This window comes from Talpa occidentalis, unplaced genomic scaffold (assembly GCF_014898055.3).
Source record: "Talpa occidentalis isolate TD23 unplaced genomic scaffold, MPIMG_talOcc4v2.1 talOcc4.17, whole genome shotgun sequence".
NCBI classification, from domain to species: Eukaryota; Metazoa; Chordata; class Mammalia; order Eulipotyphla; family Talpidae; genus Talpa; species Talpa occidentalis.
Window position 1 is genome coordinate 30,866,335 of NW_023601754.1, and position 12,127 is coordinate 30,878,461.

Below are 12,127 nucleotides of genomic sequence, written 5' to 3' on the forward strand. Positions count from 1 at the left end.
ACTCCACGCCAGAGCCTCACAGAAAGGAGAACAGAGGGGCTGCCTTCCTTTCGTTAATTCTGGAATTATCTTTCCTACAAGTAAAGAGATGCAGACCCTGGAACCCAGAAGTAGCCCCTGCCTAACCCCAGCAGCAGGGAGCTTATTATTATTATTATTATTATTATTATTATTATTATTATTATTTTGCCAGTAGAACAAAGGGATAAAAGTTGCAAAACAAAGGGGCAAAATTGGGGCCAATACCAGAGGGACCCTAAAGCTCCTGGTCACTAAAAGTGTGTGTCTCCAGCTCTGACTCAAAGTTTTGCAGTTGGCCAGTGGGTCCTAGAATTCCAGCCTCTGTGCAAAACTGAAATCCTGCCCGGTACAAAGGAATGTGAGTACTCTTCAACCGCGAGGCCAGGGAACTTTGCTTGAGTGAGAATTACCTTTACATCTTGCTTTTGCAACATGTTAAATGGATACATTAAAATATCTTGCATCCATGCTTTATTAATTAATAATGATTATTATTATCATTTTGTAATTTTAGAGCCTGCATCAGTTGCTCATTTTATCATATTGTATTGTCTGGGGAAAAAAAAAAAAACCAATAGACAAAAAAATGAAATCCTCCACCCCACCCCTGGCGGAGAATGCAGAGATGCATTGGAAGGATTGAAATAGAATCATCTGTTGAGGTCCAGACATGTAGATGTACTCAAACTGGACTTACCGCTTGCTAGAAAATAGGCTTTTAAAATAGTTCTAATTGAAGCGGTGGGCCATCTTGATACTACTTCAGAACTTTCATTATGTTCAGCATTCTTATCAGAACACCAGACAGTAAAATTACTAGAAACCTAAATTCTATTTTCAATTAAGATGCAATCTTTTGTTAATTTGAGAATTTTAAAAAAAAGTTACAGCTCTATTTTTTTGTGCCCCAGAACTCATGTTTCCTTTTGGCAGTGGTGGCTGTGGATGTGTGTTTGATTGTTTGTTTATTTGTGCAGCAAGGGGTGGGGGGGTGGGGGCTGCAGAGTTGGAGAGCCAGGCCATGATTTGGGGGAATACGGATCAATTTCATGCTCCTTTAATGCACTTGTCTTCATAATTCATGGTTTTTCTTCTACTTTGAATAGAATTACATGGCTGCTTTGTAAAGATTCTGGTTTGGGGACCCTTGTATGGGAAACGCCTTGACTTTGACCTCAAGGCCTGATTTACAATGCCAGAGCTCCACTCCCAGGAGCATAGTGCGTCTCAGAACCTTGCCTGTGAATGTCTGTGACTTATGAAGTTGACAGTTCACATAAACTTTGATCTGTGATATTTAAATCTATTTTCAGAACCATCTAAACAAGATCTGAAAATCTGATTTTAGTCTTCCTTCGTTTTCAATACATTTAGGTAAGCAGATGTTTGAGAAGCCTGGTCATTCATTTTGTTAATCTTCATTGATCTTTTTTGCTATGATCATAGATTAAATAATAATGGCAAAATAGTGGTCTATAGAGTTTGAAAGTAGGTAGCAATCCTTTTTTTTTTCTTTTTGAGCTGCCAAACTTGCACAGTAACTATGAATGCCTATCTTTTCTTCCCCCCCTAGAAAATCCAAGCATTGTGTAAATTCTCCCGCTAATGATTTAAGGGATCAAAATGTGTTTGGGGTGTCCCCTCCCCCCTCTGAAATCCAGTCATTGTTCCACAAGGCGTTGTCAGGTAACCCAATTCTAGATTTACCAAGCACTGATTTGTCAGCCTTTGCACTCCAAAATCACCGCCTTTACAAAGATTTGTAAAGGTCTTTGATCTTTATAAATGTGTGACTGGGGAGGAAACATCAACAGGTCTGGCAGAAAGAACAAAAATAAAGCTATAAAAAGTTGGACATATTCGGGTGCCCCAGTAGGAGTAAGAACCAGATTTTCCATCAGGGTGACTGCGGTAGCCATCCACAGCCTCCTCAATGAGCAGGAAGGACTAAAGAAAACACTCGAGGAGGATAATTAGACATCTTTCTGCTATAATTTTACCCTGACATTGAGAGCCTTGTGCATCTCTGGAAATGGGCTCTTCTTCGTGGAAGATTGCATTTATGGCCACTAGAGGGCAATAGCGCCCTTCTCCAACTTTCTGCATGGGGCCCATCTGCTTTTGAGGGCACCATGAAAAGCGGTTTTGTTACCACCAGCCTTGTCTGGCCCTCTCAGGAGAGACCGAATTCAATCTAGCTCTGGTTCAGGCTACTGCTCGAGCAGTTTGTCAGGATTATCATCTTTCTAGTCCGCGAATCCCGTTACCTTCAGCCTCTTCCCACCCTGGAGTTTACTCGAAAGTTAGAAAATCTTGGAACCTGAGACTGAGCAGAAGGTGGGTGGGGGCGGGGATGTGCCATAAACAAGGTCAGTTCTCACTGAGGCAGCGATCAGGGGAGATTTTCTGCAGAAAGAGCCAGGGGAAGGGAATGAATAAAGAAGAAATATTAGTGAGGCTGCTTTGATATCGCTGCTATTCTTTCAAGAGGTTTGGAAGACCACTGCCAGCCATTTCTCATTTGCAAAAGAAAAGCGATTTGAGTTTGAGCTTTGGTAAACACTTTGGGGCGTGGAGTTTTAATATAAGAGTAAATGCTTTCCTCCTACCTTTAAACCACTCTTGATATTGCTGTACAAACCCTAACTTTACGGAGAGTAGGATTTAATTCAAGATCGGTCCTCATGCACTGGAGTTTAATCAGCTGACACTTTTTTCATCTTCAGTGATATGGAAATTACTGCTTATGATTAAATTGCATATTTGAGACTGTACAAATTTATATTTGTTACTGTTTGATAGTATCATTATGAAAGTTCAGAAGAATGAAAAAAAGCCTCATGCTATATTATAATTAAGAGGAAAGCACTGTTGAAAAAAGAAGTACTATCTTAAGTGGATACTTATTTGTGTCTTTTTTTTTTTTTTTTTTTAACTGAATGCGTGCCTCCCTGGTGAATCAGCAGTGCAGTTCCTCAGGGCTCTGAGTGTGTTGGAATTCACAGGTAGTTGAAGAAGGAGGAATCAATGCAAATGGATTATGGTAGAGAGTATTAAGTAGCTCTTGGTAAAAGTAAGACAAAGTGTTTTGTAAACTGATGCTCCCTTACCACTGGACAGTTTATTTAACTTAAAAAAATGAAGGCACTTTTAAGTGCTTATGAATAATGCACGTTTGTTAGAACTGGAGGTACAATTTCATTGTTATTTGGCTTAATTAGTCATCAGACAGTTGCTAAATGCTGGATTTCTTATTGAGATTAAGCATTATTTTCTTAGTCTGAATGGTCAAGGTTTCTGCCCAAGCAGAGAATTTGAAACAGCAGGGTATTAAATGAGGTAGGAGTGTGTGGTTGAAGAAGAGAGGAAAGGAGCAAAGGGGAGGGGAAAAAAAGGGATTAATGCTGTTTTTGATGTCAGGCCAAATACTGGTGTGTGTGTGTGTGTGTGTGTGTGTGTGTGTGTGTCCCCCGACCATGTGACCTGCCAAATGCAGAAACTTGGCATAAACAGCTTTCCAGGCCACAGTCAAAAGGAGGGGAGAAGAGGGTAGGATCAAAACAAGGGTGGTGGGAATTTTTGGGGGACTATAACCAAGATGAAAATGCATACATTGTGCAAAAAATGAAAAATGATGTAAAAAAAATTTAAAATTTTTTAAAAATTAGGACAAAAATAAGTGGCTGGATCTGGATCTTATTCTCTCACTTTAGCACTGAGTACTCCTCAAAGGTTATTGTGAATAAATACTGTCTTTTCCTAGAATTTTCCCGTTTGTTGCAGGTGAAGAGAAAGATGATGAAAAGCCTTCACTTCCTCCATGTACTTGGTCACTTGCCAGAAATCAGACAGGGTCCTCTGTCCTGGGATGATTTTCACAAATTATGGCTACTTCTCCCAGTGGGCTGTCTTTCTTTTTTTTTTTTTTTTAAGATTTATTTATTTATACAAGCACTGGGTACAGTCAGAAGCGCGGGAGGGTGAGAGAATTCACCAGAGCCAGAGGGGAGAGCAGAACAGGCAGACTGATGAAATACACTGCTGAGGGGAGCAGCGGGCGGCAGGAGAGGTCTGCGCGCCATGTGGGACGCGCGCCATGTGGGACCCTCGCCCAGCGGCCGGGGATCGAACTGGTGCTACAGAGGCTGCAGGCAGCTTCGCAACCCAGGGCTCAACCGCTGCGCCACCAGGGAGGCCCCAGTGGGCTTTCTTGAAAATGGCTTGGAGGTACAACTTTGTCCTCAGTGTCACGTAGCATCCACAGTGGTAGAGCCCCCTCCCTGGTTTTAGTTTAAGACACTGGGGAGATCTCTTTTCAGCCTTCGTTCCTCTGCATCCAGTGAGAGCAAACTGGGACAATTTAAGAGGAGGGGACTGCAGTCCAAGCAGTTGTATTCTTTTTTTTTTTTAAGACTCAACCTATGCATACAAGAGCTGAGGGTACAGGCCAGAGGTGCAGGGGGGTGAGAGGATTCACCAGAGACAGAATGGGGAACAGAACAGGCAGACTGACCAAAATACACTGCTGAGGGGAGCGGCAGGCGAGACAGGAGAAGTCTGCCGTGCCATGTGGGTAGCTCCCTGGCCGGCCGGGGATCAAACTTGTGCTGCAGAGGCTGCAACAGACTGCAACAGACTGCTTCATAATGCTGTGCTTAACCCCTTGCGCCACCAGGGAGGCCCACACAATTTTGTTCTCAATCAGAACAAGCCCCATTGATGGTAGGGATAGACCTATCAGGTGAAATGACTTTGCACCACCCCACCATAGAGCTCTGGGGATATTTTACCCATGATCATGTCCTGGAATGCTCAGGACATTTCCAATATTACAGAGCAGTGGTAGGATTTGGAGGAAGTGTTGCCCAGGGAGCAGGGGAGGCCAGGGCTTGCAAGAACAGGGTTAGATACTGTCTTTATTTAAAATTTTTATATTTAGCTCATCATACATTTGTGTCATTATCTTGATTATTCAAACATTGCATTAAATTATGATTTATCTTGATTACTGAGGGTTTTTTTTTTCACATTCTTTATATTTTTTTTCACATCTCTTTATATTTCGTGCCCAAGGAAGGTACCTCGCCTGACCCACCCGAATTCAACCCTGCCCAGCAGTTCTGTTCTTCTCAATCCCTGCTCCGCAGCTCACAGAGTATGTACCTAAGAATAAACTACATAACTGCTCCAAGGCTCAGATGCTTCATCTGTAAAAATGGGGCTAATAATAATGTCAACGTGCTAGATTGCTGAAAAGATAAAATGTGAATTTATCTTATTTTAAACGGTGCAATGCCATGTTCATGATAATTGCTCAGTAAGTGTTGAGGCCTTTTGTCCTCTGAAATAGACCTGGGACTGGGTTTTATTTTTTTTTATTTTTTTTTTTTTTAATATTTTATTTTTTTTTTTTATAGAGGCATGTTTTATTTATTTATTTATTTGTTTGTTCATTTGTTTTGTTTATACATGCACTGGGTACAGTCAGAAGCGCGGGAGGGTGAGAGAATTCACCAGAGCCAGAGCGGGGAGCAGAACAGGCAGAAGGACCGAAGTACACTGCTGAGGGGAGCAGCGGGTGGCAGGAGAGGTCTGCGCACCATGTGGGACCCTCCTCCGGTGGCCGGGGAGCAGCCGGGAATCGAACCGGCGCCGCAGAGGCTGCGGGCAGCTTCGCAACCCAGCGCTCTACCGCTGCGCCACCGGGGAGGCCCGTGGGACTGGGTTTTATAGACTCATGGTTACAGGTAGCAGTTCTGCCTTGTAATTATTAGCCCCAAATCCTACACGGAGCATTGCTGGCAACTGAAGCCTCTCCCAACTAGTGATGAATTGTTTATTAGTGCCTGCGCTTTCTGGAACTATTTCATAAGTTTAAGTGATCCATCCCTCTGCCATTTAAAATATTCAAGAGACAGTCAAGATTTTAGAGATAATTATGGCTTTTGAAAAGTGTCTGTCTCCTTCCTACTTATGCATTTTCTCCATTGCTTCTACCTAGGGGTTGCTGTGCTAAGTTGCCCTGAAGTAATAAGACCTTACTAGGAAAGTTTGCTGAGCATGTGATGTTGAGATATTCATCACAGGTTTGCCTTCCTCTACAAGGGGATCATTGCTATTCCGGACCAGCTTCCATGATTAGTCTCTTGATAAATCATCTCTGGTTCAAGAATATTCCTGTTTGTTTTTCAGGCAAATGTACTTTGGGATTTTAAGGGAGTTGAACGGTGACAGTTTTGACTCATGCCAAAGACTACAGCTGACGGAGCCTGGCCCTGTCTGTGGTCGTCCTCAGGCCCAGGCAAAAAGCATAGTGATTTGGCACAGTGTTAAAAATAACAGGAACTTTCACCCTCATGCAGCCCTTAATGGTTTTCCAACTGTTTTCACACTCAATATCACAGTCGGGCTGGGCATTCCAAGGCTCCTGGACCTTCCAGATTGTCCTGCTGTGTCCCATCTGTAGTCTACTTGTGTCATCTGTTCCTACCCCAGGCCCGCATTCCCTTCGGAGCACGCCTCACAATGAAAAGAAAGAGCTGCCTGTGTCTCCCTGAGAAGGGAAGGGGAGAGAGCTAGCTTTCTGAGAACCCCCCCTAGGTGCTAGATGCTGTACCTGGTAGGTAGCTCATTTATTTTATTTTTTTAAAGATTTATTTATTTATGCATACAAGAGCTGGGGTATAGGCCAGAGGTGTGGGGGTGGTGGTGGTGGTGGGGGTGACAGGATTCACCAGAGATGGAGTGGGGATCAGAACAGGCGAAATGACTGAAATACACTGCTGAGAGGAGCAGTGGGCGAGTCAGGAGAGGTCTGCTGCGCCATGTGGGTAGCTCCCTGGCCAGCCTGGGATTGAACTAGTGCTGCAGAGGCTGCAGATAGCTTCATAGTACTGTTATTAACCCCTTGTGCCACGAGGGAGGCCCAGCTTATTTATTTTATGCAAGCCCCAGTAGGGACAGTACGATCACCTTCATCTTACAGATGGGGAGAAGCACCCAGAACTTGCCCCCAGCTCACAAGGCTGGAAACCTGGGTTTCCCAACCTGTTCTGACTCCACCTGCCCAGTAGCTCTCTATTACATGTCATGCCCGGTGCCAGCCCAGATCTCCCCAAGTCTCAGGAGAAGGACATCTGGCCAGAGAGCTGAGTTTACACTCCGCTTGGACCCCTACATGATCCCAGATCTTTTCTATGAAAGGAGCTTCTGGTTTAACTCTCTTTTTTGTAGATTTTCTGTTTGCCATTAATCCTGTAACTTCTTCAATGTCCTGATGACGACCTGCTCATTACCTCCCAGGCAGACATGACAGGAAAGGTGATTCATCAATTCCATTCATTAAAATTCCCATCACACAAGGAATTAAATGACCCCCTCTTTTGTAACTTTCTCTCGGAAGTTACACTTTGCCTGAGCTTTTCCCCATCACTTTTTCCTTCTCCTGACACACCTACAAATTTTCAACATTAGTATCAGATAATAGTCAAAATCCAGCATTTATTGAGTACTTAGTTTTAGGCACTATGCTCAGAACATTCTTATAATGTGAGATTTACCCACAGTGACTTGGTGAGCTGCTAAAATTGTTACTAGCTTTTTATAGAGGAAAAAACTCCAGACGTACCAGTGTTTCACAGCTGGTAGTGGACTAAGCTGAGATTCCAACGCGGGCACCAGACTCCAGACTTAACCATTGTGTCAGGATGCTCAATCACTGTATCCACTAATCTGATGAGATAATTCCCAAACCTCTCCATCCTCATCTCTTCCCTTCTTTCGGCTTCATTTTGTCACTGTCTCTTGTGACGTGTGGCATCTTAAGGCAGGTCCCCTATGGTAGTGTAACCTCTGCACAGTGACGGGACCAGCTATTTCCTGTGATGAGGTCAGATGATGCAATTTACCAAGCAGAACACTCAGGAATCAGATGTCTGAAGTCTTCCACCAAATTATAAGCTATTCTAGTCAACCTTTGTGTAGAGATGAGGGTCCTGGGATCCAGAGAGGAATCATCACTTGCCTGAAATCACACAGTGAGTTCTCAGAGGCAGGTGGAACAAGAGCTGGGTTTTGCCTCTTAACTCCATGTCTTTCCACTGTCCTTATGCAAAAGGTGTTTTTTTAGATTTTTATTTATTTAGGCATACAAGAACTGGGGTGTAGGCCAGAGGTGTGGAGTGGAGAGGGAGGATTCACTAGAGACAGAGTGGGGAGCAGAACAGGTAGATCTACTGAAATATACTGCCGAGGGGAGCAGCAGGCGAGACAGGAGAGGTCTGCTGTGCCACGTGGGTTAGCTCCCTGGGCAGGGATCAAACTCATGTTTCAGTGGCTGCGGATAGCTTCATAATGCTGAGACTTAACCCCTAGCACCAGCAGGGAGGCCCCAGTGTTTTTTCTTTTAATGAATATGCACATGATCTGATTCTTACTTAAGCACATTATCAGCTCAACACTCAACCCGTTATATCTTTGGACAGTTAAGTTGTGAGACCTTGCCTGAGATTTTCTGATGATGAATGAATATCTATTATCTGTAAGTCAGCGTTTTTGGTGTCATTTGATACATTATTTGATAATATTGCACAACGTGCCATTTGATCCTGGCCTTCAGCTCTGTCCAACTTTCTAGTCACCTGCCACTGATACCTTCTTCCAAGTCTCCATAGGTAACATGGTAAATACAGTGTCCTCACCTGGCTTTCCCCAGGTCTTCTCAATGTTCTCTGTTAGGGTTTGGTTTGAGATCCATTTCAAAAGTCTTACTTTGTCACCTAATTTAATAAAAGGCCCTGGCTGGGGCACACAGAAATAGTTAAATCATAAAGCCTTCCTTCAGAGGGCTCATGATATCAATGTCAAGAATGTACCAGGTCTATGAAAAATCAGGGCTCGGTACAGTGAGTACTTCAGAGGAAGTGTGAATAAACAGGCCGCAGGAAGGACACATCATATCTGCTTCAGCAACTAAGGATGGAATGACAGAATTGCCTTCTGGGTTGGAGGGTGGGCACCCAAGGGCCACCCAGGGCAATGCACAGCCCTGCCAGCTGTTCAAGTCATGGTCACTGTGTGCTGGTGAGGACTAGGGCATCTCAGGTGAAAGGGAGCTCATTCCCCTTTGATTAAACCATGAGACACTGGCAGTTTTCACTGTAAGAAATACTTCTCAGATTGAACCAAACCTTGTCTCCCCAAAGATGGAATTCCTTGATGCAAGTCTTTGATGTCACGCAGAATAGATCCTCCCTCCCCACTGCAATTGTTCCACATTTAAGTTAGCTGCCAGGATGCCTTCTCCCCAGTATAACACCTCCATAGTGAACACCCCATTCATTCTTGCTCCAGCTCCCCTCAGAGGGAACGGCTGGAGACAGAAATCTAGGCAGCTAGACTCCGGTCTATCAACTCCCTTCTACACACTTCTTTTATTGCAGCCCAAGGCTACATTACATTAGCTTTTATTGCCAGCCACATCACCCAGAGGACTTATGCTCCACAGTTTATTTGTTTATTTGTTTTTCCTTATGTGCTGCTGTTAAGTCACATTTCCCCACCTGTCCCTGTGCAGCGAAGACATGATAAGGCACTTTCGGTTGTGGTGGCGCCGACTCTGAAGTCAGACTGCCTCGCTCCGTGTGGCCACCTCCAGCTGCAAAGGTCACTGTGTCTCTTTCAATTTCCCCAGCTGTAACCCTGGGTTAATATTCCCTGCCTTATAGGGCAATTTGGATATTAAATGGTATTAATATATAAAGCATATAATACACAAATATTAATATATAAAAAGGCTTAACATCAGGCATGCTATTGTTACCTCTGTTACATTGCTTATTGTGAGGTTTGGGTCATTGATACTGTCTCCCAAGATATTTTAAAATTTTTAGCCTGCTGTCTGATATATCTGTCATCCTTCCTCGTCCCAGGCTATGAGACAATAGCAACAGAAATGACTGGAATAGAAGCAGGGACCAGAATCTAGTTAATCCACACCAGATGCTGTCTTCTGAGTGAGTCCACGCCCTCGATACCATATTCAACATGGCCCTATTTGGTCGTAGTGCATATTTGTCATTTTTTTTGACTTGTCGGTTTGTTTGACTGCATAGCATTGGGATCTGCACTTGGAGTCTAACCCGTAATAAGATTCTCTATATAAAGAAGAGCCCTCCTTCTACTCCAGAGAGCAATGAGGCAGAGAGTTGCTTCGTTGTCTCTCCCGGAAATTACAACACCAACTTGGCTTAACCTAGTATGTTTTAAATTTGGGTTCAGTAGCTTATGCATTTGTAGGCGTGCATGTGCACACACACACACACACACACACACACACACACTCCACCACTGACCATGAAGTGTCACGCTGGTCATTGTGGCTGTGGCTACAGTAGCATCGATTTCCAGGACCCCTGGGGTGGGAGGGTGAGCTAAAGCTTCCCATGTCCAGCAGGGACAGCCGAGGTGCCACCACCCTCCTAGCTCCCTGCAGAATCTGGCCTGTGGTTCTGACTGCCCATGCTTCTGACCCTTCTGACGCTTTTCTGAGCCTCCTTTTCTAATCTTCCTGCAAGATCTGTGCCACCCAGTCTGTTTCTGTTGCTTTGAACCATGAAACCTGAATGGTTTCCTTTCCCTGTGTATCCTTGCACGGCTTGTCAGAAACCTTGCCCACTGTGGTCCTGAGTGGGCTTTCTGGCTTTGGGGTTTGACTCAAACCCTGAACAAAATGTTGATCGTCAGATAGTTAGATGTCGAGGTGTGAGGATGGAGTGGAGAGAGCCTTTATTAAGCATTAAGAGTTGCATTTGACCTGAGCCAGGGTTGCAAAAGCCCAGTGATGGAGCTCAGCGGGTGAGGAGGGATTTCTACAGGCAGCTGCGGCATAGGCAGAGAACATAGCTGCAAGGAGTATGGATGGCTTGGTCTCTTGAAAGGGAAGGACAGGGCAGGGTATGTGGATACTGGCTATGGAGCCCATGCATAATGTCCACAAATTATTATCTGGAGGGAAAGAAGGCCAATGTAGGGACATGATCCATACTTGATCCCTAATCCAAAGGCAACTAGATAAACAGGAATTTTCCAGATTCAAGCCAAATATTTTGATGGAGCCAAGATGGAATACATAGCAACTCTCCCAGGCATTGATGGGAGCATGAAAGATGCCCCTATAAGAATATACAAGTGGACCCAAGTCACATCCCAGCTTCTAGGGAGGAGAGGACAGTTCCACACCCTTCTGGCAGCCTGGGTCCCTATCCCTATCCCAAGGATGGGCTGACCAGGGGAAGTTGTCACTGCATTCAGGTGTACAAGTCGGAACAGCAAGTGCAGTCAGGCCCATTCTGTCTGAGCACCTTTGAAAGGAATCAGCATCATCTTACCCAGAGAGCTAAGCCTTCACAGGAAGCTCCGGGTTTCAAATCTTCTGACTCTCCACAGCCTGCCTAATGGGTCAGATAGTTGAACCCACAGCATGGCTTTGATTTTGTGTTTGATGGAGCCCTTTGCCCAGACCTGACTCGGCCATCACCAAACAGCACAGAACTCTTGGATCCAGTCATGTCGACCTCCACGTGCTACTCCCCAACTGGTCACCATGGACACAAATCCAGACCACAGACAGGGATGACTAACCAAACACAGGTGAGCCTGGCTGGGCAGCTTTACCAGGAGTTACCAACTTTCTATTATCTACTTATTTAAACATGCATATTTAAAGATTTTAAATATTTAACAACATATTTATTTATTTATTTAAAGATTTATTTATTTATGCATACAAGAGAATGGGGTACAGGCCAGAGATGTAGGGGTTGAGAGGATTCACCAGAGACAGAGTGGGGAGCAGAACAGGCAGACTGACTGAAATATACTGCTGAGGGGAGCAGCAGGCGAGGGCGAGTCAGGAGAGGTCTGCTGCTCCATATGGGTTGCTCCCGGCAGGCCGGGGGATTGAACTCGTGCTGCAGTGGCTGTGGATAGCTTCATAGTTTGCGTCTTAACCCCTTGTGCCACCAGGGAGGCCCAATTTAACAACATATTTAAATGGCTTATAAACCATTTCATTGATGATAGCAGCAACACTATTTAAATTCTAAAC

The 12,127-nt window shown here is 44.4% G+C and overlaps 1 protein-coding gene across 4 annotated transcripts in view; it reads left to right on the forward strand.

Annotated features, from left to right (window-relative positions):
* Nucleotides 1–12,127, forward strand: part of CDH11 (cadherin 11) — a 159,291-nt gene that overhangs the window by 5,906 nt on the left and 141,258 nt on the right. The window contains exon 1 of one of the 4 annotated variants that reach the window (XM_054697066.1): nt 1,084–1,395. The exons of 2 other annotated variants lie outside the window; for them this stretch is intronic. The gene's annotated coding sequence lies outside the window, so the exon portion shown is untranslated. Of the gene's footprint in view, nt 1–1,083; nt 1,396–5,083; nt 5,177–12,127 lie in introns of those variants that run through there. One more of the 4 variants, XM_054697065.1, reaches the window with a different exon arrangement.